Source organism: Pongo pygmaeus, chromosome 16 (genome assembly GCF_028885625.2).
Source record: "Pongo pygmaeus isolate AG05252 chromosome 16, NHGRI_mPonPyg2-v2.0_pri, whole genome shotgun sequence".
In the NCBI taxonomy this organism is placed as follows: domain Eukaryota; kingdom Metazoa; phylum Chordata; class Mammalia; order Primates; family Hominidae; genus Pongo; species Pongo pygmaeus.
The window spans coordinates 26,208,470-26,236,307 of NC_072389.2; the positions used below are offsets into that span (position 1 = coordinate 26,208,470).

A 27,838-nucleotide genomic window follows, 5' to 3' on the forward strand; every position below is an offset into this window, starting at 1 on the left:
ACACTTTCTGCTATTTGTGTCTTACCATAATTTACAAAAAGCTTAAAAAAAAAAAAAAAAGAAATCAAAGCAAAATCTTGACGTTTTCCCAAAGGCTCTCAAGCCGGTGCAGACCTACCAATCAGGCGCAGTGCCGTCTGAGCGAGGGCCAGCGTGCTGGAATTGAGCAGGAGGTCGACATTGTTTGTGCCGTGCTGCAGGGTGAGCATGCTGAGCATCACCAGGAGGAAGCGGGCTTGCGGGATGGTCCCCAGGCTCGGTCCTGACACGTTCTCATTGGTGATGGTTTGCAGGGGAACCGGCTGGATACCTAATAAGCATTGACACCCACTGACATTTCTTGTGATGGATACAAGAATAAACATAACGCAGAAAGCACGGGCTATTACTTTAAACATCTGACTAATAAGCATTGACACCCACTGACATTTCTTGTGCGTGGATACAAGAATAAACATAATGCAGAAAGCACGGGTGATTACTCTAAACTTCTGACTATTTTTCAGTGGTTCCACAGAGTGGGCAGCTCTGTCATGCTGCACGATGGGTCTACCCCCTGTATTCTATGCACAGGTCGTTCCATCTGTCTATAGGACTTAGCATGGTGCTCTCTGAATACCCTGGTGCCCTATTCCATTCCTTCCATTTCAAATATAAAAGTTATGCCTCACTTTTCCTCCACAAAACCAATCCAATCAACTCTCTGTAGATGCTCAAACTATACAGGAAATAAATATTAATATAGGACACAGACACTTTAGGATACGTGGTGATACACATAAAAATGTAAAAATGTAAAAATGTTATACTAGAGTACTTCAACATTGTGTCTCCTGCTAAATTTTAAAGTTTTGTTTAAAATCTGAGAAAGCTGACAGCAGCATAGATTATACAAGTACAAAGTACAAACACAGTCTTCTCAAAAGCAAAAATTGGCATTTGCAAGTTTCCACAACATATAATTAAAGGCAAACTATAAAATAACATTGATGCAACTGTTGACTCACCAAACTCTTTAAATTTGGCACTGGCATCCATCAAAACATTTCGAATGTTCTGAACAGCCCAAGCATACAGCTTGCCAAAGGTGACTTCCAGCAGCATCCGATTAAAAGGTGGGATCAAATCAACATCCTTTAAACAATCAGTAAGAGGTTCCCTTTCAAATAAAGATAAAGAATTTGACTCGGGACACTGCCAGACTTCTAACTGTTACAGAACAACATTTTGTTGCCGCAGCTTCCTTAATTAAGAAAAATATGCTAACGTTTTACCCTATATCGATCCCCTCAGGAATAAGTCTTTGCCATCCACAAAACATCGCATACTGCACAGATGGAAGTAAGAAATTCTTGCTCACCAGTTTTAAAATTGTATCTATCCCTTCCAGGCGAATCTCTGCTCTCTCCAACTGCAAAATATCAATGCATACAGTTAAGTGTTATGTATATTACCCAATGCAGACATGCGTTTCTCATCAAATGTTACCTGTTTTAGTAGACACTTTCTCATTTTTTCCACATCCACCGGTTCCGCCTTAAGGGCAAATTCAGCAATTGTACTGAGGAGTGGAGACTGCGGATAAAGACCCTGCACATTCTGCTTCAACCACTTGTATTTGTGAACACCTGTAACAGTACTCAACAGCAGCTGCCATTTGTCCTAACAAAGGAAAACCATTTTCATCATTTGTCTACCCTATTTAATATTAAACTGTGCTCTAAAAGTTATTCAAGTAAAATATAAATAATGCTCATAGGTTTAAATTGGTTAAAATGTTAAATTTAGTCATTAATACATGGTTTTAAAACTATGCTATAAATATAAGTGAATTTATAATCTCTATACTAATATATGTTGGAACAGGCTAGCTTGGCATACAAAGTTAAGTTATGGTTCATTTTAATGGCCACAGGGCCCAGCACTGTTTCTGGAACAAAGAATATATTTAAGGAACGAATGGTGAATAATTAATGATACAATCTAGTACCAAAAATAAAAGGAAACCCTTCTCCAGCTACAGCTCTGACCAAGACATCATAAGTCAAGTTCATGAAGCATCACTGGGGCCATATTTCTAACAATCGCCCATCCCTCCCTCTGGATGCTCAGGTACAGAGGTACGAGACTGTGGATTCCTTTGCTATGTGCTATGATTCTATTCAGCCAACCTCAGAATCACAGAAAATACTGCACCTTGGGTGATTTAATTGCAATGGGTCTCTTGTCCACATTTATTGGACTGTGAGGCAAAATGCAAGCTTCTTCTAAATCACTCCATTTCCAATTTTTTCTTCATCATCTATAGATTCTGGCTTCTTAGGAACTGTGTTTTAAAACATCATTCACTATAAAAATCATATACTTAAATATTAATTTTAAATTAAGAAATACTTAGATTTACATGAAGGACAAATATTTCATTCAAATAAACATCTGAACAACATTATAAATTGCAATGCTCAACAACAAGAGTGAAATGATCACCCTGGCAGAACAAAAAGACAAAGTGAGAGTGCGACGAGGGGAGAAGCCCCGAAGCAGGGGAAGCCTGGCAGCCAGCAAGCTCTTCCTCAAGTGCCAGAGAGTGAACATTTGAGTCTTTCAGGCCATGCAGTCTGTTGCAAATACTCAACTCTGCTGCTGCAGCACAAAAAGTAACCACAGATAAAGCAATAGGTGTGGCTGTGCTCCTGTAAAACTCTATTTATGGTGCTACAATTTTAGCTTCATGTAGTTTTCATGTGTCAAAAATAATATACTTCTTTTAATTGTTAAAAAACAATTTCAAACTGGAAAAAAAAAAAAAAGTCTTAGTCCATGGGCAACACAAAGCAAGCAAGAGGTGGAATTTGGCCCACAGTTCCTGGCTTGTCCACCCTGGTCCAGTTCAGTGGTTCTGTTAGTGTGTAACTGAATCAATTGAATTCACTGTGATATGTGGAATTTCCTCCCTATATTTTATCTTTTAAAATTTTTGGTCTAAATCTCCTCAGCATATAATATAAAAAATAAGCAACATGATAATACACCTGGGCAGTAAAGAGCTAACATAGCAGGCCGGGGTTGCTCAGACCCTGCAAATTCCCAAGGAAGGTCTGTCCCTTCAGGATTGGTCCTTCTTCTAGGAGCTGAGCTCTGAGCCCTTGGAACACCCTGCCTGATAAGTTTTTTGGTATACCTGACACCCAGGACCTTGTGGCAGTGGTCTGGCCAGGTAGTTTATGCTAATGATGTGACTTGCGAGGGACCACTTGTTTTTGCACTGGGGCACTGGAGTCTGAGTAATTGAGGTCAGTCACATGGGCACTGCCTGCATATGTGACTGGCCCCCAACAAAAACTCTAGACTCGAGGCTCAGGTGCGCTGGCCCGGTTAACATTTCTTCACACATGAAGTGACACACTTGCTGGGAGAGCTAAGCACATCCACGTGACGCCACTGGGGAGAGACACCAAAGCTTGGGCCTAGTTTCCTCTGGACTTCCCTCCATTCACCCTTCCCTTTGCTAATTTTAATCTGTACCATTCTTGCGGTAAAAAAAAAAACAAAACACAGCTGTGAGTTTAACAGCTCTTCTGGGTCCTTTTAGTGAATCATCAAGCCTGAGAGAAGGCTCAGGGATCCCTGACACAGCAACAGGAATATTAATCACTTAATCTTTTCAAGTTACTTAATTTCCAAAAAAAAGAAAACCAGCTTGAAACAGCACACAATAAATCTATAAACCCACAAGAAACTCTAAGAGTGACAGTGTGGGCTCAGCACCCACGGATATGAGATGGCAAATGGTGGAGTCTCCCACCCTCATGCCGAGGCAGCCTGTCTCCTGGGCCCGGGCTGAGTTCCTGCGTGCCTGGGTTAAAGGAATCACAGAAGTGTGACTGCTGTTACTTCCTGATCCAGAGCACCCCTCGGATCCAGACAGGCTGTTATGGTGTAGGGTTTGTTCAGGAACAATCAAATTAGGATGGCTTCTATCACACTTTAGTCTTTCATAAGCTTATTGTTCAAAACACCCATCAGAAACTCAGTAATTAATACTGTTCAATAAGCAGGTTTGTGAGTAAATCAGTATAAGTCTTAAGAATATGATCAGAGGCCAGGCGCGGTGGCTCACGCCTGTAATCCCAGCACTTTGGGAGGCCAAGGCAGGCAGATCACGAGGTCAGGAGATCAAGACCATCTTGGCCAACATGGTGAAACCCCATCTCTACTAAAATACAAAAATTAGCCAGGCATGGTGGCACGTGCCTGTAATCCCAGCTACTTGGAAGGCTGAGGCAGGGGAATCGTTTGAACCCGTGAGGCAGAGGTTGCAGTGAGCTGAGATCGCTCCACTGCACTTCAGCCTGGCGATAGAGCAAGACTCCGTCTCAAAGAAAAAAAAAAAGGATATAATCAGAAATTTCTGTAGTTTATTTATAATCACAAGTGACTAAATTCTAAGCATTTTTATTCAAATTTGGATTTAATGCAAAAAGATTTTTCTGTACCCTTACACAGCTACTTCCAGGAAAATGTCAGTAACTCTTTTAGCTTCCCTTTATAATTCTCCATGTATCAGAATACTCAATATTTCCAAACAAAAAACATTTCTTTAGAAGAATGGCAATAAGTTTAAATGTTCCCATTATATCTCATTACCAGGATAACTAATAAAATAAAAACACTTCCTTGTTCCCATCAATTTAGTAAAGATTATTTACATTTTCAACATCAATTTACTAGTAATCAAATCATACCACACTCAATTCCTAAACTGCCTCTTGGAAAAATAAGCGAGATTTCTGTATTTAATCATAACTATACATAAAAATGATGGCAGCAGGTAGAAATGTCACATGGAATTAACAGTAGAGAAACTTCACTCTGAAATCACAGGTCCAGCGCAGCAGGGTGAAGCACATGCTTTAATAGTATCTTCTGTCCTTTTACATTCTTACCTCTCTTTTTCCTTCATTCTCGAATTATCTTCTGAGCTATCCTCCTCCAACGGGGCAAAGAACTTAACGATTTAAACTTAGACATTATAGAGAGGTCATTACAAACACCAGGTCTCAGTTCATTAAAGGGGAATCTCAAACGTTCCATGACAGGAGCACAGACCTCCTTGTAAGAACGGCCCTGTTCTTGATGAGTCTGCAAAGTTAAGCAGGAAAAGACAACTTTAACAACAAATATTTCAGTAACTGTCTGCAAAGCACAGAATAAAAAGAATTAAAATCTATCACCTTAATGAGCGAACATTTTGCTTGGCAGACAACTCTACAAACATCCACCACTGACTTAGGCAACGTTCTGTGCTTTACTTGCTCAATACCAAGTGCACCTGCATGAACTAAAGATAATGCCACATGACCTGCAAAAAGACATTTAAAAGAAGGGCAGGGAAGGAATGAATATGTACTGCAGGTTAGTCGAGGGATCTGCAGTGTAGCTAAAGTACACAGATATTGAGCTCCTTACCTAAATCTTCATGTTTCGAGAGGCAACATAACAGCAAGCGACCGACCTCTTCCACGGGATGCTCGGGGGGAAACATGATCAGTGTGGTCAAATGGCACTGCCTACAGTACCTTTCTATTTGACACAAAAAGTCCTGCAACAGAAACAGCTGGAGGTAACTTCAGGGCCACCCAGTGAGTCTTCACAAATTTTAAACATGCCAAAGCTTCTGGTGCACTTGCAATCAGTAATGCTTCTGAAGCCTCGCTAGCATGTTAACACAATCAGGTTCTCACCTCAAAACCCTCCAAATAATACATGAAACAAAGTCTGTGCTATGTTAACCAAAGAGCACATAAGTATTCCCATGTCAAAGTCCCCAGATAAACAAAAGCACTGAGGTGGCAGTGGGGGCAGGCCTAGCTCACCTTCACGTTGTGATCCTGAATGTTATTGTCTGCAATGGCTGGCAGAAATGCCTGCGAATGGTCCCCCAGGGCCCGTCTGTGGGAGCAGGGTCGAGATTTGCTGGCAGGTGTGCCCACTGGGAGCTGCAGTGGTCCTCATCTTTCTCCTCGTTGTAGCTGTAGTGGATCTGGCTGGTCTGCAGGCCTCCAGAGAAGATGGATGACTGAAGCCATTCTAGAAAATGCACATGCAAACATGAAACAGAAACTCAAGTGCGCAACTCAAAATAAATGCTAAAAAAAAAAAAAAAAAGATGCTCAACTAAACACTCAATTTAGAAGGTGAAATTCAGCATCATTCATATGAAAGAGCTCCACCTAACATGTTTACACAGCTTGACTTATAATTCCTCTATCTACGTGAACACACTTTCTGGTGATTCCACACACCTCAGGCATGGCATCAGAACTCAGGATCATAGTTCCAGTCCAACATTCTCTGGATACCTGTGCTCTGCCTGCAACTGCCTGGTTCCACATATACCGCGTGAAGACTGAGTTGCACATTCTAACAGGGAGGGCAGCAAAGGGCACTGCTGACACAATTAATCACAGGATTTCGAGTCTGAAACTATGTGCAACGGATGACTATGGGGGTACCAGGGAGACTGGAAGACAGACCACCGCTATTCTGAGGGTCAGTAAGGGACTTGTGGAAGCAACAACTGAGCTAAGATGAGGAATAAGACCTAGACGCTGAGTATCCAGGCAGGGAACAGCACCTCTGAAGGGTCTCTACAAAGAATTACATCCTCAGGGTAAGCTACGTATTCCTAGAGCCCTTATAAAGGAACAAAAAGGAGAAAATATTTAACAAACACACAATCTTTAATGAAGGATAGATCCTTGGAGATGGGAGGGCCGATGAACTGGAAAGGAGACCTGTGCGTGGTGCAAGGCACGGGATCGGCCAGTGAGAATGTTAATTACAACTGCTTATGGCAACTTGAGGGAGTGCACCACTACAGATCTCTATTAACGATCTGTGTTATCAAATACTGCTCCAAATCCAAGCAATCAAAGCGGTCATGCACTTAGTGTTCTTTTACTGGACATTTAGATTTTAGAGCACTCAGGAGCATTCCCCAACCCACCACATTCGTTCTTCTGAAACACTAATCCAATGCCGACTCTCTCTGGCCCTCTCTCTTTAAGCACAGGACAGCCCCTCCTTACTGTTGCAAGATAAGACTCTGAGCCTCCCGTGGATCGGACCCACCTGCCAGGGCCCATGGCACCCTCTGCCCTGGAGCTCGCCAGCCCTGCCCTCCTTGCCAATTTAAACAAAGCCCATCTTCTCGCAAGCAATGAGCCTTGAGGAGGACGGAGGGAAGCAGACACCTCACAGGACACCACAGGCAGCCCAGCACCCAGCACTGCACAAAGGTCCACCCAACAGGGGGGCTGTGTGGACACCAAGATCCTCCTTCCCCGCAAGCCTCTGCCACACCCACTCTCGCAAGCAGCAGGAAAGCCCTGCTCCTCTCAGCAGTGCCCTTGACACTCCTGTGTTTTCTGCCCAGAATGCTCCCTCACACAATTTCAGGACTGCTGCCAATGCGAAGCCTTTCTTCTCCCAGAATCATGTATGAACGTCTCCATTTCACCATTCACCACCTTGTAACGTGACCTGCTTAGAATGCTGGCTCATCAACAAGCAGCAGCTGAAGGCAGAGGCATGTCCTATCCATCACTGCATCCTGAACACCTCGCATGGTAACGGCACCAGAAAGCAGAGGCGTGTCCTATCCATCATTGCATCCTGAACACCTCGCATGGTAACGGCACCAGAAAGCAGAGGCGTGTCCTATCCATCACTGCATCCTGAACACCTCACATGGTAACGGTACCAGAAAGCAGAGGCATGTCCTATCCATCACTGCATCCTGTACACTTCGCATGGCAACGGCACCAGGCAACTGCTCAACAGAAGCTGCTCACACGGACGGACAGACAGACAGACGGGAAATGCACAACTACATGAAGGAAAATGTAAACCCATCTTAGGAGACAGGAAGAAGCTTATTATTTTAGGTGGTTACAAAGGCTGCCATCCTGAACTATAACTGACTTGAGCCTGGTCTGGTAAAAACGCAGTCCTCAAGTAGAATGCTGTTCCCTGAGAGGACAGCTGATCCACATTCTGTGCAATTTCTGGGCATGCAGGCAGAAAAAAGCCATGCTGAGCCCATCAGGCAGAGGCTGCAATACGTGAGAACACCACAGGGTAGACGGGTAGACATTCCTGCACACTTTTTAGCTTCCTCTGCAGCAACAGACCATGAGGGCAAATGACAGCCACTCACAGCTGTTTCTACCTGATTCAGTCTCACTATCCTTATTATTATTATTTTTATCATCATCAACCGTGTTGAATCCTCCTCTCTTTTTTTTTTATTGAGATGGAGTCTCGCTCTTGTCACCCAGGCTGGAGTGCAATGGCGCGATCTCGGCTCACTGCAACCTCCGTCTCCTGGGTTCAAGCAATTCTCCTACCTCAGCCTCCCGAGTAACTGGGATTACAGGCACCTGTCACCACGCCCAGCTAATTTTTGCATTTTTAGTAGACATGGGGTTTCACCACATTGGCCAGGCTGGTCGCAAACTCTTGACCTCAAGCAATCCACATGCCTCAGCCTCCCAAAGTGCTGGGATTACAGGCATGAACCACTGTGCCTAGCCCTCTCCCATTCTTAATGGCACTTACAGTTCAAAAAAAATAATCTGCTGATCAGCAAAAAGCAAAGATTTTCTTACTGGCACATTCAATCTTGACAGGAGACAGCAGTGTGCTCATTGCTAAACAGGAAGCATGTAATCCGAGAAGCAGGCCCACATTCCTCTCTGTGTGTATCAGAGGTGAAGAGAGACTCCCCAGATCTGGTATGGTGACAACTTCTTGGTGAGGCTGGAAAAATAAATTCCATCATCAATCTGAGGAAACAGAATTAATTAAAAACATAAAACCAAAAGGACAGCTCTGTCCTGCAGCTGTACCTCCATGTGAGCCCAGGGGTGCTCTGGGCATTCTGCCTCTCCATAGTGTAATGAGTTGATGCTGCTGTGCCCAAGTAACAGCAGATACCACATAAACCCACATGCCCAATAAAGCAGGCAGCAACCGCACAGCCCTACTGCAGAAAAACTAAAGCACAGATACGTGATTTGGCTACAATATTCCTTAGGAATCAGTTTCCAAAGTGACTGTACACCACGCTTCAGAAAGTATAATGAATTGTTACATGCACAAAGAACACACTGGGCAACAAAACTATGACAAGTATTCTATGACAAGTATTAGCGGACTGTGACCACACATGTAGAGGAAATGAAATTTATTCTAACAAAAATCTGAAAAAAGCAAGAGTTCAACTTTTCCAGTCACAGAAGATATTTACAGCAAAGTTAATTCTCCCCTTCATAAAATGCTTTAAGCCCTGCCCTAATGGCATTTAATACATTTTATTACTTGTGGATACCTAGAAAGCTAATCCCAATATATAAATTCTATGTGTTCGTGAATACATAGTAAGGACAAATTTCTATTGTAAAGAATTACACTTGTACATAGTTCTTCCCAAAAAATACGTACCTCAAGATAATAAGCCATTCCAAATTTCTACATAAGACCAAAGTTTAACCTCTTTTCTTGTGGAACACTGTCTATATTTCTCACAATTGATCATTTAAAAAACAATCTTTCAAGACCAGTACATCACAGATCTCAACAAGAATAAATGTAAATTCATTTATGACAAAACTTCTAAAGGATCTTTATATTTATCTCTAATGCCCCCCAAAAGACTCAGATATCAGTACTTCTAGATCCAAATATTCCTATCACAAACACACAGAGGGTATCCCCTGCTATCCTCTGCATCACTCAAGGCATACAGCCTCACCTCCAAATATTGGCCAACACAAAACACGTGCATGGATTCCCGGGTGTCTTCAAACTGCAAAGCAGCTTCCAAAGCTACCACTGGGTCTTCCCCTGCAAACTGAGCTGAAACAAAAAGGGAAAAAGCAACATGAGTTCAATTCAGCTTGCCTGGAGAGCTATAGGAGAAATAGTGAGTAGGAAATAAGTTAGGTGCTTAACTCAAAAGTGAGGGTTACCAGAGTATAATGACCTCCCACTGTCTCCCAGGGTTGCCTGGGCCGACTCAGAACTTGAAATGAGTTCCAAGTATTAAAACAAAAATGCATAATGAAAGGAAATTCTTCAAATGTGCTCAATTTGTTGATAAGACAGACACCAAAGCCACCGATACATTAAAGTATGCAGGGGCTGGCACAAAACTAAAGAAATCATTTATAAGCCAAATACTCTGCTTAGAATGATACAGGCTGTAACTTTTAACCAGGAAATAAGAAGTGTAATCTTACCAAGAATACTATTTCCTGTTAACGACTGTGTCTGGAAGTCCTTTATATCATACACTTTCCCGTCAATCACAGTCCAGAAGCCTCCATCTTTATTATGGTTCTCCAAATCAGCTTTGCGTATAAGTGTCACTCCCTCATTATTTCTACAGTTCTGACCTGTAAAAAATGACTCTGTATATACAGAAACCAGAATCAGTCCATCGATCAATCAATAGGTAAAATGAAAAGAACTGTGTGAAAGAACTACAGCAGAAATAAAAAAATCCACAATCACAATGGGAGAAATACATATCTAGCTCTGAAACTAATACCACACATACAAATTCTATTAAATATAGAATGCTTTAAAAAAAAATCTAGGCAGCATGAGTATCAAATCGGGCCATGCCAGGCCACAGAGCAAATCTCAACAGATTTCAAAGAAATAAAGTTACAGAGCATGTGTGCTGACTACAATGCAGTTAAATTAGAAATAGGTTTTCAAAAATTCATTCAAAATAAAATAAAAATGACTGTATATACAGAAAATAAAAATATTCATCCACATATTTGAAAATTATAAAATACACTCATAAGTAACCCAAAATTCTAAGAAAAAATGACTATGAAAATTAGAAAATGTGTTCAATTAATAATCAAAATACTGCAGATCAAAATTGGTGACATACAACTAAATGCATGCTTGAAGGCATTTATGCCTTTAAATGTGTATATTAGAGGGAAAAAGCTAAAAAAGAAAAGAAACACCAAATCAATAAAAGTCTATTAGTTCATAAAAATACTCAAAAAAAGAAAACCTGAGTGGTGGTCACCTATGCAAGTGCTAGGATACCAACTCAATATTACGAAAAATAGTTAAAGGGAGGTGGCAGTTCAAGAAGTCAAGCTTAGACTATGTCCTTCCTGTACAGATTGTACCTCCTGCTAACCAGACAGCAGAGGGCAAGGTTGGTGGGGATTTTATAGGGGACACGCAACACATGAATTCCCTGGTCTAGCTTCACAGAACTAAAGCGGGAGCCACCAAGCACTACAGGCCTCCTGAGCCAACAGAAAGCACGCAGCATGACTCCAGACATAACACCACCCTAATGAGCCTGAATTCAAATCCAACCAAACCTCTAGATCTAACCAGCAGATTAATGGAACTAACAGAAGAACATGTTGGTCTAGAATAAGAGAAAGCAATCAACCAAATTCAGAAAATGTGAAGTTCTCCAAAATAACCAACCTGCTTCTTTGAAAAAGAAAACGGTATGATCAGAGACAGGGAGAGGAGGGCCTGGAGCCATGCTGTTTGGAGAAAGAGACTAGAAGCATATGTCAAGCAATGCCAACACAGAGAACGTGCTCAGGTCGTAATTCAAAATTACCACCTAAAAAAGGCATTTTTGAGATAGTCCAGGAAAATGTAACATGGACTGCATGTTAGATTAAGGAATCACTGTTAATCTTATAAAACAGGATAATGATATTGTAGGGTTTTTTTTTTTAAATCCTTATCATTAAGAGGTAAAATGCCTTAAAATATTTTAAAGACAGAGTTATGCTTTAAAATAATCCAGTCAGGCAGGTGCGGTGGCTCACACCTGTAATCCCAGCACTTTGGGAGGCCGAGGCGGGCAGATCACGAAGTCAGGAGATCGAGACCATCCTGGCTAACACAGTGAAACCCCATCTCGTACCACGCCGTATTACCTCATTTAACAGATATGATGAAGCAACTGAACAGGCTATTTTTCCATTTCCATTGCATTTCAACAGAGCCCACTAAAAAGTAGTATAAATGGCCCTTAAATACTAATATATTTTAAAACGCTCAAACTATATCGAAGTCACCACTTTCTGCCTTAGCAGGCAAAATCCCAAAAGCCCACACACAAGGCTGGGAGGCCAGCAGCCCTATTGGTGGTGAGAGAAATCAAGACGTACAGGAGCAATCTGGTGACAACCAGCCCACACTAGATGCATCCCCACCTGTGCATGTGCACAGGCACACATGCGTGCACACATGGAGGACACATGTTCCAGGTCAGGCCTTGCAGAACTATTTGTGTTTTTTGTTATTGTTGTTGTTGTTGTTGTTTGAGTTTCACTCTTGTTGCCCAGCCTGGAGTGCAGTGGCACGATCTCGGCTCACTGCAACCTCTGCCTCCCAGGTTCAAGCGATTCTCCTGCCTCACCCTCCTGAGTAGCTGGGATTACAGGCATGTGCCACCATGACCCGCTAACTTTTGTATTTTTTAGTAGAGACGGGGTTTCTCCAAGTTGGCCCGGCTGATCTCAAACTCCCAACCTCAGGTGATCCACCCACCTTGGCCTCCCAAAGTGCTGGGATTACAGGCATGAGCCACCACACCCGACCCTCAGCACTATTTGTATAGCAACACTGTGGCAATAAGCCCAAGTGTCCACCAATAAGAGACTCACTAAAGAAAGATACATAAAAGACACATCCACACACTGAAGACTAAGCTGCTTTATAAACACAAAGAGCGACACTCTGATAAAATACTCCAGTATATATGGTTAGTAAAAAAAAAACAAGCAACAGAAGTAATGCAACATGCTACCACTAGCGTACTCATTCCAGAGATCAAGGAGGTTACAGAGGAGACTGAAAAGTCAGAGGCAGCAGGTGGGAAATGGGTGGAAGGCGTGGGCGGGGAAGCGACAGTGTGTCTCTGCCTAGGTTTGATTTTTAAACCATGTGACTGTATTCCTTTTTTTTTTAATGACTGTAAAACAAAATAAATGCTCTTCATACTAGAAATAAAATGTTAGCAAAATCTGCATTCAAAACTAGGATTACTGTTCTACACTGACAAAGTTCACTACCATTAGCAAAAGCAGTTTTCTCATTGACATAATGAGATACAACAGCGTGCATGAGGTCCTCAGCAGGCCTGCACCCTACAGGTGCTCCACACATGCAAATCACTACTATTACCATTACTATTACATAACAGATATAATATATAATTATACTGTCACTGCTATAACCAGCATTACATACTAACACAGCCCACGTTCAGAGTATAAAGAAGGCTGTGGAACCCCCTGCAGAAGGTGGGAGGGCCTGGGACTGTGGATAAAGGGGAGCTCTTTGGGACTGTGCCACCTGAACCTGGAACCTGGGCCCCCAGGTTGGGTCCCCAGGCCTGTGTGCCTCAGCTTGCTCATCATTCACTCTCAACACGGATAACACCTTCAACTGCAAACATGTTTAAAAACCACAGGCCAGCTCCCCCTACCAATATCAGAAAAAGCAAGTCTCCACACAGGCCCAGGATGAGAACCTACAAGTGGTACTAGCTACAAAACACATGGAGAACAGGGTTCTTGCACACACACCTTATGAGATGTTGGAGAGCTATACGGCAAAGGCATCTACAGGGTGTAGCCAGACGGTCTAAAAGGGCCGTGACAAAAACCGCCATTTGTTGCAGATCAATGGCAAGCTCGTTGTCTTGTGGAAGGGTGAGGTACCTCAGGAAACTCTCACTGGGGCTCAGAGGGCCAGACAAAAGCTAGAAAGGAAAAGTAAACAAACATTCAGAAATGGTGGGAAAAATTAAAGTAACACAGTTAGCCTTTACCCACTCTTTATATGTTGGTATTGACTCATTTGACCCATCAAATGACAATGCTGATGATACAGTTATACTATACAGCTATGTATTTGTGCAGCACATAAACTGTGTAAATGTCTAAATTTGCGGTATACATGTACACAACATTGACTGTGCGTGTATACATTTATGATACCACAGGTAAGTTGAATCCACACAGATTACTAACATGAGCAAACCACCCTACAGGCCTAGGAGCCCTGGAGAAAGGCAGAAGCACCTCTGTGGGAACCCAGCACAGCATATCAAGCTGGCCTTGAAATCTAAAACCAAAACCTTTATTTTAATCTAAACATTGCCCACTCTGGAGAACGCCGACTTTCATTTGCAAATTAAATCATAGTTCTAATTCTTCTAAAGGCAGAAGAGTCCTATTATCATTAGCTTAAAGACTGCCAAATAATAGAAAAATTAAACCAAAGCATGATATTGAAATGCCTAAGACTTTCCCAAAAAGATGCAAAATCCAACTTGTACTTGACCTGTAAAGACCAGCAGTCCTGGAGGTTTAGGCCCAGGGCCCCACACGCCTGCTCCTCCCCCAGCTCGGCATCCACACCTGTTAAGGGGGGAGCTGGTACTAAACAGAGTGACAGCTCAAGTGATATGCCCTTCACAGAGCCCAGTACATAGGAAGGACCAACAAAGCAGGCCGCTCTTTTCGTCATTCTTTTCTGGTATTGATTTAAAAGTGCGTGTTTCAAGCTTGGTTCTGTGCTGACAAGGAAGTCGGTGCTCACTGATCCGAGTCTTCTCCACAAACAAGTGACCTCCTATACCTGTCTAATCTGACTCGCTGCTGTTACCACCAAACACACACATGCCAGAGAAAAACACTGCCGCGGACACACACGCTGGTCTTGCGTGAAAAATAAGTAGACTCAAGTGCCACCTACACACAAAGTTCCATCATGACACTCACGTACATGTCGCCGTTGGAGTGAGGCATATCCTTCCTGCAAATGATGCTCTGGAACCTTTGCAGCAAGGGCAAAAGTGGGGCACTGGTGCCCTGGGCAGAACGCTCATTGTCAGTCTCCTGTGCCCCGCTGTCCCACAGCTGAAGCAACAACAGGATGGCAGACAACATTTGGCTAAAGGAGAAAACATATTTATTCCTTGTAAAAACAGATTAACTTCTTTTCTTCATGGTTGATCAAAAATAAAAGCAAACAGCTAGATAGAAGTGAAGCAATACTTGGGATATTAAAGGAAATGAAAGTAAAGCCGTGGTAATTAAATCACTGAATTGACACCGAGACTTTAGCATAAGACATTGCCTTCTGCTGATAGGAAAGACCAGTTAAGAAGCTCAAAGAGCACGTTTACATGGAACTTCTAGGATCTTAAATTCATGGAATAAAAATAATTAAATGAGAAAAACTGAAAGAAAAAAAAAAGAACAGTTCCCAGGCTAGAAAACTGAGCATAAAAGAGGAAGAGAAGAAAAGGTAAAGAGAGAGCGAGCTCTGGGACATGGTTCTCTGGTTACAGAGCACCACATCTGCTGCAGTCACACACGATTTAGTGAAATGCACACAACGCAACAGGTATTTGGACACAGAGGTGCTTCCCCAAAGCATTTCCAGTCTGTGGCAGCCCTCACCTCAACGTGCCTCTCTGCACAGCCAGCTCCAGCAGGATGGCCAGGGCCAAGTGCTGGTCCTGCAGGGGGATGCTTCTGGCCCTTTCGTGCCTGGTGTTCCATGAACATCCCTGAAATGAAAGCAGTGGATGCAGGAACAAAGCGACCTCCAGAAAGACAGTATGCTTACAATCACACTTAACATGTTTACTACACGCTCCCTCCCAAGGAAGGATATATTTTTAATATTTAGAATCAAGTTTCTGAGACTTGCTACTCAAATTTTTCAGAGATTTTTAAAGTATACAATTAACTTACAGAAATGTATTTTATTTAAAGTGTTCATTCAGATACTATATTACAGTAGATGACATACTCCAAGTGTGTGAAGCATGAAATAATTTATCTCATTATCCAAAACATAAGCAGAAGAATAGCTATCTTTTCCAGTTTCAATGATGCGTAAGACTATACCAGTATCAACCTCCTCCTACAGAATTAGAGAACCAATTTCTAAAACCACCTGAGGATCTGGAGGCAAAATGTCTATACTAATTTCTATCTCTGATCAAAGATTACCTGGTTGCTTACTCCATACCCAGCTCTCCAGAATTGACTTGGCCCTATATACAGGTGCAGGAGTTTCATCTTTTTTCTCTTTGTCATCCAGATCTTCTTTCTTTGTTCCACTTGATTCGACACTATCATCTGCAGAATTAAAATTTTTTTAATCTGTAATCGCTTTTCAGAATGCCATACCATTAGTCTCTGCAAATGTCCCTCCCCGAAAAGTTACAACACACATCATTAACTGAATGTTTGACAACTTAAAAATAAAATACATCAATCATACCTGTAACAGATCCAGCATAATTTTCATAAACAAACCAATATATCGGCCAGGAGTGGTGGCTTACGCCTGTGATCCCAGCACTCTAAGAGGCCGAGGTGGGTGGATCACGAGGTCAGAAGATGGAGACCATGTTGGTTAACACGATGAAACCCTGTCTCTACTAAAAGTACAAAAAAATGGCCAGGTATGATGGTGGACGCCTATAGTTCCAGCTACACGGGAGGCTGAGGCAGGACCATGGCGTGAACCTGGGAGGCAGAGCTTGCAGTGAGCTGAGATGGCACCACTGCACTCCAGCCTGGGAAACAGAGCAAGACTCCATCTGGAAAAAAAAAAAAAAAGAAACCAATATATCAAATTATTTAAAGTGTGTCTTCCAAAATGATATTTCATTAACTTCCTAGTAGATTTCACAACTGAGAAACTTAGTTTTTGATATTTACCTACTTCAATTTCACACCAATTGCTTTTATCCAGTGAGTCCCAGTGCTTGCGTACCCATGGGAAAATGGAGGGTGTAGAAAAGGAGTACAATTCAAAAATCTTTTAACTCTTTACAAGGCCCTACTCCACTGCCAACCGGGAAGCACTGCTATGCAGGGGCACTGTCACTGATAGCATAATTCAAGAGCACTGGGACAAAAAGGAAAAGCTGAGAAAAATGACTTTAGGCCACTGAATGTAAAGTTTCAGTCAAAAACAACTGTCATAAAACTCCTTACATAGTAAGCGAAGAGAAGAGAGAAATAACCTGAACCTTGAAGTCTAAACACCTTCCATCACAGAAGGCTGTGACTAAACATCTAAACAACATAATTAGAAAAATGTATCTCAGTCAGTGAAAAACATGATATCCCATCCAGATTACAAATAATGAGTATCTAAAAATCTCTAAGGAAACAGTTCCTCTGTTTACAACATTTCTGACACCAAATGTATGGAATTTTGCACCAAGCAATTCTCCAGTTCTCTGCGACACCCAGCTGTGTGTCCCACAGTGCAATTCAATTTTGAAACTAACTACCTAGAATTAGCACAGACCCCACACGTTAATAACAGCAGAGAAAAGGTGAATGCTGAAAAAAATATCCAAAGAACTAATGGCTGAAAACTTCCTAGGTTCGGCAAATGACATAAACCTAGGCAGATTGAAGAATCTGTGCAAAGCCCACACAAGATATCCTAAAGGAAGCCATGACGAGGCACATCATGATCAGCTGCTAAACACTAAGGACAAAACCTTTTGAAAAGTGCCACAGAAAGTAGATATAGAAGAATGTCTTCTGTGGCCTGAAATTAAGACCAAATATTATGTGCTGCCTTGAGATCGGTAAAATCAAGAAGGCCTCAATAGCCTAACCACAAGGTCTCCCTGGAGCTCTGCTCTCAGGTACAAGATCCCAAAGCCAAACAACCTCCTTATCATGGAGACCCGACCCCAGCCTGCTCATCCCTGCTGGCCCAGAGATATTCAAACAAGCCAATCACATCTTCCCATGGGAAGCAAGGTCACCTCACCCTCCTGTTACTACAAAATATGTCTCCCACAGCCCCTGGTGGTTCACTCTGTTCCCAAGTGCAGCCCCCATGTGGCATGCGGTGTCCCCCACCCACAGGGCTGTGAGCATGTGTGACTAATAAACCGCTATTTCATCTGTGCAATGTCGGTGTCCTATGTTCAGCCATCCCATATCCCTAGGGCAGGAATCTTCTAGGGTTATAAACAGAACTTTAATCAACCTCTCCTTGGTTATTTTACTGGTTCCATGATACAGCTTTTTCTGTGCAAAAGATCTGAACAGGAACTTCACAGAGGATACAAGAGTGGCAAAAAAGAACATGATATTCAGCATCCTTAGCCATTACGGAAGTGCAATTAAAACCGCAATGAGATCCCACTAGACTTGTTAGAATGGCTCAATTGAAAAACACTGATAACATCAAGTGCTAACAAAGACACAGAGCAACAGAAACGTGACAGATTGCCAGTGGGAATGCAAGCTAAAACAGCGTCCAGTTTACCAAGGTAGACACCTCATGTCACAGAATACAGAGTAGAACCCAGCCAGGAACACAGCTCAGGTGAGAACACAGGTGCTGGCTCTAAATGCCACACTCTGCCCTATGTGTGTGTGTGTGGTCACTAACCACAGCCCACTGGCCAAACCCAGCCCACAGCCTCTTTGTGTATGGTCTGAAAGCAGAGAAAGTATTTTACTTTTGTTGTTGTTTTGAGACAGAGTCTTGGCTCACCACAACCTCTGCCTCCCAGGTTCAAGCGATTCTCCCAGGTTCAAGTGATTCTCGTGCCTCAGCCTCCGAGGAGCTGCGATTACAGGCATGCATCACCATGCCCGGCTAATTTTTTGTTTTTAGTAGAGATGGGGTTTCACCATGTTGGCCAGGCTGGTCTCGAACTCCTGACCTCAGGTGATCCACCTGCCTCGGCCTCTAAAAGTGCTGGGATTACAGGTGTGAGCCACCATGCCCGGCCACCGTATTTTATATTTTTTAATAATTGAAAAACAATCAAAAGGAAAACAGTGTTTTGTGACTTGCAAACATTCTGAGGACTTCATCTTTTGTGTCCATAAATAAACTTTACAGAATGAACGTCCCCTGCCCGCTGACGCAGTATTGTCTGTGGCTACTTTGGCACTACAGCTGCAAGGTCCCATGGCTATGACAGAGACCATAGGGTCCATTGAGGCCTTAAAATATTTACTATCTGGCCCTTTAGAGAAAGTAGGCCACCCCTACCCTACATCTGGCTATAAATTTTACACATTTGACAAATTCTGAGACCCTGTCTCAGAAAATAAGATAAAATATTCATAGTCTTAATAATGGAAAACAAAAACATTTATTGAATGTCAAAACATCTCCCTAACACCCCGAACCAGTTGGGATCTACATAAAGAACAATTATGCTCTGCTTTCTAACCATGATTTTTAAAAGAACAAAGGACAAAAAAATTCATGAAATGTGAGCCATCCATGGTGGCTCATGCCTGTAATCCCAGCGCTTTGGGAGGCCAAGGTGGGCAGATCATGAGGTCAGGAGTTCAAGACCAGCCTGACCAAGATGGTGAAACTCTGTCTTTATTAAAAATACAACAATTAGCTGGGCATGGTGGAGGGTGCCTATAATCCTAGCTACTCAGGAGGCTGAGGCAGAGAACTGCTTGAACCCAGGAGGCAGTGGTTGCAGTGAGCCAAAATCATGCCACTGCACTCCAGCCTGAGCGACAGAGCAAGACTCCCTCTGAAGAGGAAAAAACAAAAAAATTCATCAAATATAATGAATAAAACATATACTTTGGATTTTGCCATGTACTTAGCTTTTTTTCTTAGAGCACCTTTTAGAACTATTGTTTCACAGAAAACACTTTGGGAAATGTTTTAATTTATAAACAAATACTGGAGGGCTAGGAAGAAGAGGTTAAAACTTTTAAAAATATACAGAATGAATTACTGATACAATAAAAAAAAAAAAAGGTTGCTGATTCCTGTCTTGGAAGACACTGTCATATGGACACTCTTAGCCTCAGCATCCACAGGTCCAGAAAGGGAAAATTTCAAGTCAGAGAGAATTCTCTATATATATACCATTTATTTGGAACATTCAGCCCTCAAGATCCCAACATCATGACCTCAGTTTCAACACAACTGTCCTTAGTCCTCATGTCACTGCTTTTGGTGCTGCTTGTTATCAAGGCAGTGGAAGCCAGTGATGCAACTGCTCTCTCGTTAAAAGGTGTGGTTCTCAGTATTACAGGCATTTGTACTTGCTTGCGGGTATACGCACAAAAGAAAAAACTGAACAGATGTGACTTTGAAGGGCCTAATGAATGAAACCTCACTCCGAAAACCTTTGTGCTACTGAAACTAAATGTAAGCTTTGGTGTCTGAAAGTTTCCAAGAATTAGTAAGTAGGAGAGTTTTACTTTCTGAGTTGTTTCCATGAAATGGGAACAAATTGGTACATAAATGGATTTTGCCCAGAATCCTAGGAAATCACCACTGTTCAGTTGTAATCACCGCCTCCTAAATCACTGAGTCTGTTCTCTGTATTTTATTAGACTTTTGTCATCTCCCAAGTTAATACTGTATTTAGATATCCAATAGTCAGCCAAAAAGGGAAACATTTATCTCTGGGAAGAAAAAAAATCATTTAGAAAAATGTATTCAGTGTATCTAACACTGAAATGGAGAAAAGACTTAATGTTAAAGGGAAAAAAAAACACTACAGACATTGACATAGAAAAGAGATTTAATGTTAAAAAAAAAACTTTATATTAACTGAGTAACACCTCCTGATGAGAAGTGCTATATTAAATATAAACCCAATATGTTGTTTAAAAAAAAAAAGATGAAAATCAAAAGCACTACGCAGAGTGAAAGAAGCCAGACACAGAAGAACCTGACTACATGATTCCATTTATGGAGTTCTAGAACAGGCACAATTTGTCAGTGCTGGAGAAACATCAGGCCAGCTATTGCCTCTGGGAAGAAGGGGCAGGACACCAGAGAACTTTCTGAGCAAGAGTCATGATAAAGATGTGGGTTACACAGGTTACATTTGTCAAAACTTGTGAAATGGTAAACTCAAAATAGATGCGTTTCATTATATATAAATTTTACCTGAAAGTCAAAAACAAAGTTGAACTAGAATCAATTACATACATGAGTGTCTAAGGAGCTAGGTGAGACAAACAGTAGATGGACAGACAGCAGGATGTGGAGCCAAATACAGTGGCAGAACATGGAGGTGGGTCTGCAGCCACTCACTGTACACGTCAGTTATTGTGTGTGTGTGTATGAATGTTTTCAAACAAATATAAAAAATAAATTAAAAAAAAACACGGGTAACTCTGCTTGACACTGAAACTGAAAAGGGAGACTAATACTTTTTCCCATGGTTTGTTTTGTGTTTTTTGTTTTTGTTTTTTTGAGATGGAGTGTCACTCTGTCGCCCAGCCTGGAGTGCAGTAGCACAATCTCTGCTCACTGCAACCTCCACCTCCTGGCTTCAAGCAATTCTCCTGCCTTGCCCTCCCAAGTAGCTGGGATTACAGGCGCCCACCACTATGCCTGGCTAATTTTTGTATTTTGTAGTAGAGATGGGGTTTCACCATGTTGGCCAGGCTTGTCTCAAACTCCCAACCTCAAATGATCTGCCCACCTCAGCCTTCCCAAAGTGCTAGAATTACAGGCATGATCCACCGCACCTGGTCCCCATGTATTTTCAAGTGGACACCATTCCAATTCATTCCACAAAAGAAGAAGAAATACTTGCTGGGTGCGGTGGATCATGCCTGTAATCCCAGCACTTTGGGAGGCTGAGGCGGGTGGATCACGAGGTCAGGAGATCGAGACCATCCTGGCTAATACAGTGAAACCCCATCTCTACTAAAATACACAAAAAATTAGCCGGGCGTGGTGGCGGGCGCCTGTAGTTCCAGCTACTCAGGAGGCTGAGGCAGGAGAATGGCGTGAACCTGGGAGGCGGAACTTGAAGTGAGCCGAAATCGTGCCACTGCACTCCAGCCTGGGTGACAGAGCAAGACTCCATCTCAAAAAAAAAAAAAAAAAGAAGAAGAAATACTTTCTTCAGTCTAACGCTCTCCCAACTGAGCTATTTCAACTTAGAATAAATACTTTCTAAACTGGTAGCTTTATCCACATTGATGACTCTCAAGTAGGGGGACCAACAAACTTCAACAATGGTTCTCAACCAAGGATCTTTTCAGATTCAACAAGTTTAGGGTGTATACAAGCACCCATTTCTTTTAAACCTCAATGGGGACTCTGAAACACAGCCACTGTTATGAACAACCTAATGATAGTATTATTGAGCATTCAAAATTACAATGCTAAATAACATCGTTCAATGGCATTTCCTTGCAGGCCAAAGGCTTCCAAAAAGTGTTTAATACACTCCCAAAGAACACCACAAATGCAGCAAGATGGTTTTGCAATAAAAATGCCTTCAAATCACATAAAACAATAAAATCCAGGCAGCTTGTATTAACTACCATTTTAGACAACAATCTCCAAAGTAAAAAGCAAAACTTCAAAGAGTTAAGCTCAAAGCTCTTGCTCCTATAGCACATTACAAAATTTCTATAAAATGCATTTTATAACGGTCTTTACAAAATAAAAAACACTAGTTAAAGTCCCTTACCTTTTCTAGGAGGGAGCTCTCCATTCTGGGTTGATTCGGTTCCAGTGTATACAATTTCTCCATCTTTAACCATTTCATTCCACAGACCACACAGCCCATTTCTTGAGAATACAAGCTGGAAATGATAAACGAGATAAGCTTACAGAGTGCTCACACTCACATTGCAATTTTTAAAGAATGATATGGAAAAAAAATCTCAATCCCCCTTATGTATTCAATCATTCGGTAATAAAATCAATGATTTACTGAATTAGTGACTTAATCATTTTACATTTCATGGAAGTCATTCAAGAAATATAAATGAAAAGGTGCATAATAGTGTAAATACTATGCTACCTCTTATGTAACATACAAGAAAAAAGACACATGGTCGGGCGAGGTGGCTTATGCTTGTAGTCCCAGCACTTTGGGAGGCTGAACAGGGCACATCACCTGGGATCAGGAATTTGAGACCAGCCTGGCCAACATGGTGAAACCCCGTCCCAACTAAAAATATAAAAAAATTAGCTAGGCGTGGTGGCGGGTGCCTGTAATCCCAGCTACTCAGGAAGTTGAGGCAAGAGAATCGCTTGAACCCAGGAGGCATAGGTTGCAGTGAGCTGAGATCGCGCCACTGCACTCAGCCTGAGTGACAAGAGCGAGACTCGGTCTCAAAAAAAAAAAAGAAAAAAGAAAAAAAAGACAGACACACAAACACACACAGGTGCATGTGCTCTGAAAAGATAAACCAAAAGCAAGTACCAATGACTACCTTTGGGGAAATGGGGAGGGGACATGGACAAAGGCAGCAGGACCAGAAAAAGCAACAACATTGTGAGTATACTTTATAAGTCTTTACTTCCGAAACATACATGACTTTCATCCTCAAAAATTAAAATTAAATCATAAAAAAGCAAAACCTACAACTGGCAACAAGCAAATTAACCCATGCATATACAAAGAAAAGTAGGTCAAGGGACTTTTGAACTATATATCATTAATAGAATATACTATAATGAAAAATAAAATCTTTTATTTATTGGTATTGATAATATTGTCACAATTTTAGAACTACTTCATGTTGCACAATAAAGCAATGTAAATACAACAAAACATGTTTATGATAAAGTATTAAATGTTATTAGAAATTAAGACTTTAGGCTGGACATGGTGGCTCACACCCGTAATCCCAGCATTTGGGAGGCCAAGGCAGGTAAATTACTTGAGGTCAGGAGTTCATGACCAGCCAGGCCAACACGGTGAAACCCCATCTCTACTAAAAGTATAAAAAATTAGCCAGGTGTGCTGGTGCGTGCCTGTAATCCCAGTCACTCAGGAGGCGGAAGCAGAAGACTAGCATGAACCCAGGAGGCAGAGGTTTCAGTGAGCCGAGATTATGTCACTGCACTCCAGCCTGGGTAAACAGAGTGAGACTCCATCTCAAAAAAAAAAAATTAAGGTTTCCAGTGGAAAAGAGGAAAAAAATCATAGAAATTTTGAAAAACAAGTTAAATTGGAAAGCTATGAACTTTATTTTTGAATATATTTGCTTACTCTGTTTTTGAAAGGACTAGAATCAAAGGCAATCGGACAGCACGCACCCAGATTTTGGTTTCTCAGAACCATTTCCCAATAAAAGATGCTAGGGCTCTTGGGAAAATAAATAGATTCAAGGGCTAGGGCAGACAAAGATGAGCCTGGAATATCTTGTTTCCTCAAAGAAAAAGCTGTTAATGTCCAGGTGCGGTTGCTCATGCCTATAATCCTAGCACTTTGGGAGGCTGAGGTGGGCAGATCACTTGAGGTCAGGAGTTCGAGACCAACCTAGCCAACATGGTGAAACCCTGCCTCTTCTAAAAATACAAAAAGTAGTTGGGCATGGTGGCAGGTGCCCATAATCCCAGCTACTCAGGAGGCTGAGGCAGGAGAAGAGCCTGAACCCAGGAGGTGGAGGTTGCAGTGAGCCGAGTCTATGCCACTACACTCCAGCCTGGGTGACAGAGCAAGACTTTATCTCAAAAAAAAAAAAAAAAAGCAGCTGCTCAAAGACTGATAGGGACTCCTGGCTAAATTTATAATAATTATAATATCTGTGAGCATCAAAATCAAAAACGCCTTTGCTTGCTAACATCTGTGAGTCAGAAAAGGCTTCCCACAACAGGAAAAGGGAGCATTTCAGACACTGGGGGAAGGCATCCATTCTGAAAACTGCGTATGTGACAGAAGCTCCCTTGTCTGGCAAAAAAAAAAAAAAGCCATTTTTAATCAAAAGAGGCACAGATGTTTGCCCATCTTTTTTTTTTTTTTTAACTTCTATGGATACACACTAGTTGTATGTATATATACAAATGGGTTACATGAGCTATTTTCACACAGGCATACTATGCGTAATAATCACATCACCGTAAATGGAGTACTCAATACCTAAAGCATTTATCCGTTGCATTACAAATAATCCAATTATACTGTTATTTTTAAATGGACAATAAATTGACTGTAGTCACCGTGTAATGCTGTCAAGTACTAGATTTTATATATTCTATCTAACTCTTTTTTTTTTTTTTTTGAGACGGATCTCGTTCTGGCACTAGGCTGGAGTGCAGTGGCACGATCTTGGCTCACTGCAACCTTTGCCTTCCGGGTTCAAGGGATTCTCCTGCCTCAGCCTCCCGAGTAGCTGGGACTACAGGCTCACACCACCACACCCAGCTAATTTTTGTATTTTTGGTAGAGATGGGGTTCACCATGTTGGCCAGGATGGTCTGGGTCTCCTGACCTCATGATCCACCTGCCTCGGCCTCCCAAAGAGCTGGGATCACAGGTGTAAACCACTGTGCCCAGCCCTATCTAACTCCATTTTTATACCCATTAACCATCTGCACTTCACCCCCACTTTATCCTTCCCAGTCTCTGATAACCATCATTCTACTCTATCTCCATGAGTTCAATTACTTTCATTTGCTTAGCTCCTACAAATAAGTGAGAACATGCAAAGTTTGTTTTTCTGGGTCTGGCTCATGACATTCTGTTCCTGACTTAGCATAATGACCTCCAGTTCTATCCATGTTGTTGCAAACGACAGTATCCCATTCTTTTTTATGGCTAAATAGTACTCCATTGAGTATATATGCCACATTTTCTTCATCCATTCATCTGCTGGGAACACTTAGGTTGCTTCCAAATGTTGGCTATTGAGAATAGCGCTGCAGTAAACATGAGAGTGTACATATTTCTTCAACATACTGATATTCTTTCCTCTGGGTATATACCTACCAGCAGTGGGATTGCTGAATCATATGATAGTCCTATTTTTAGTTTTTTGAGGAACCTCCAAGCTAATCTCCATAATGGCTGTGCTAATTTACATTCCCACCAACTGTGCACAAGGGTTCCCTTTTCTCTATATTCTTGCCAGCATTTGTTCTTGTCTTTTGGATATAAGTCATTTTAATTAGGGAGAGACAATATCTCGTTGTAGTTTTGATTTGCATTTCTCTAACGATCAACCATGTTCAGCACCTGTTCATATTGCCTGTTTGTCATTTGTATATCTTCTTTTGAGAAATGTCTGTTCAAATATTTTGCCCATTTTCATTGGATTATTAGATTTTTTTCCTACAGACTTGCTTGAGCTAATTATATATTCTGGTTATTAATCCCTTGTCAGATGGATAGTTTGCAAACATTTTCTCCCATTCTGTGGGTTGTCTCTTCATTTTGTTGATTGTTTCCTTTGCTGTGCAGCTTTTTAACTCGATGTGATCCCACTTGTCCATTTTAGCTCTGGTTGCCTGTGTTTACGAAGTATTGCTCAAGAAATCATTACCCAGTGCAATGTCCTGGAGAGCCTCCCCAATGTTTTCTTTTAGCACTTTCATAGTCTGAAGTCTTAGGTTTAAGTCTTTACTCCATTTTGATGTGATTTCTGTATATGGTGAGAGATAGCGGTCCAGTTTCATTTTTCTGCATATGGGTGTCCCATTTTCCCAGCACCCTTTATCAATGAGGCTATCCTTTCCCTCATATATCCTCCGGGCACCTCTGTCAAAGGTGAGTTCACTGTAGATGTATGGATCTGTCTCTGGGTTCTCTATTCTGTTCCATTGGTCTACGTGTCTGTTTTTATACCAGTACCATGCTGTTTTGGTATACCTTTCTAGCAAACTTTGCACTTGATCTAAGCCAAAAAAGACTAGGAAGTGATTGTAGTATAACTTTAAGTCAGGTAATGCAATTTCTCCAGTTTTGTTTTTTGCTCAGGATGGCTTTGGCTATTCTGTCTCTTTTGTGATTCCATGTAAATTTCAGGATTTTTTTTTCTATTTCTGTGAAGAATGTCATTGGTATTTTGAAAGGGATTACATTGAACGTGTAGATTGCTTTGGGTAGTACAGACATTTTAACAATATTGATTCTTCCAATCCATGAACACGGAGTATCTTTTCCTTTTTTGTGTGTCTCCTTCAATTTTCTGCATCAATGTTTTACAGTTTTCGTGGTAGAGATCTTTTCACTTCTTGGGTTAGGATTATTCCTACGTATTTTCCTTTATTTGTACCTATTATAAATGGAATGATTTTTCTTGATTTATTTTTCATATTGTTCACTGTCGACATATAGAAATGCTACTGATTTGGCCAGGCAGAGTGGCTCATACCTGTAATCCCAGCACTTTGGGAGGCCGAGGCAGGCAGATCACCTGAGGTCAGGAGTTCAAGAGCAGCCTGGCCAATGTGGTGAAACCGTCTCTACTAAAAATACAAAAATTAGCCAGGCCTGATGGCAGGCGCCTGTAATCCCAGCTACTCAGGCGGCTAAGGCAGGAGGATCGCTTGAACCCAAGAGGCAGAGGTTGCAGTGAGCCGAGACTGCGCCATTGCTTTCCAGCCTGGGCCACAGAGTGAGACTCCATCTCAAAAAAAAAAAAAAAGAGAGAGAGAGAAATGCTACTGATTTTAGTATGTTAATTTAGTATCCTGCAATTTTACTGAATTTATCAGTTCTAATCATTTTTTAGTGGAGTTTTTAGGTTTTTCCAATTATAACAATCATCTGCAAACAAGAATAACTTGGCTTGTTCATTTCCAATTTGGATGCCCTTTATTTCTTCTTTTTTTTTTTTTTTTTTTTTTCTGAGATGGAGTCTTGCTCTGTAGCCCAGTCTGGAATATAGCGGCACAATCTCAGCTCACTGCAATCTCCACCTCCGGGGTTCAAGTGATTTCCCTGCCTCAGCCTCCCAAGTAGCTGGGACAACAGACACCCGCCACCACGCCTAGCTAATTTTTATATTTTTAG

At 41.7% G+C, this 27,838-nt stretch overlaps 2 pseudogenes; both read right to left on the reverse strand.

Moving 5' to 3' along the window:
- LOC134738395 (putative HERC2-like protein 3) overlaps nt 1-10,470 on the reverse strand; it is a 50,461-nt pseudogene extending 39,991 nt beyond the window's left edge.
- A 3,192-nt stretch (nt 10,471-13,662) lies between these two features.
- The window catches only part of LOC129028691 (uncharacterized), a 40,309-nt pseudogene continuing 26,133 nt past the window's right edge, over nt 13,663-27,838 (reverse strand).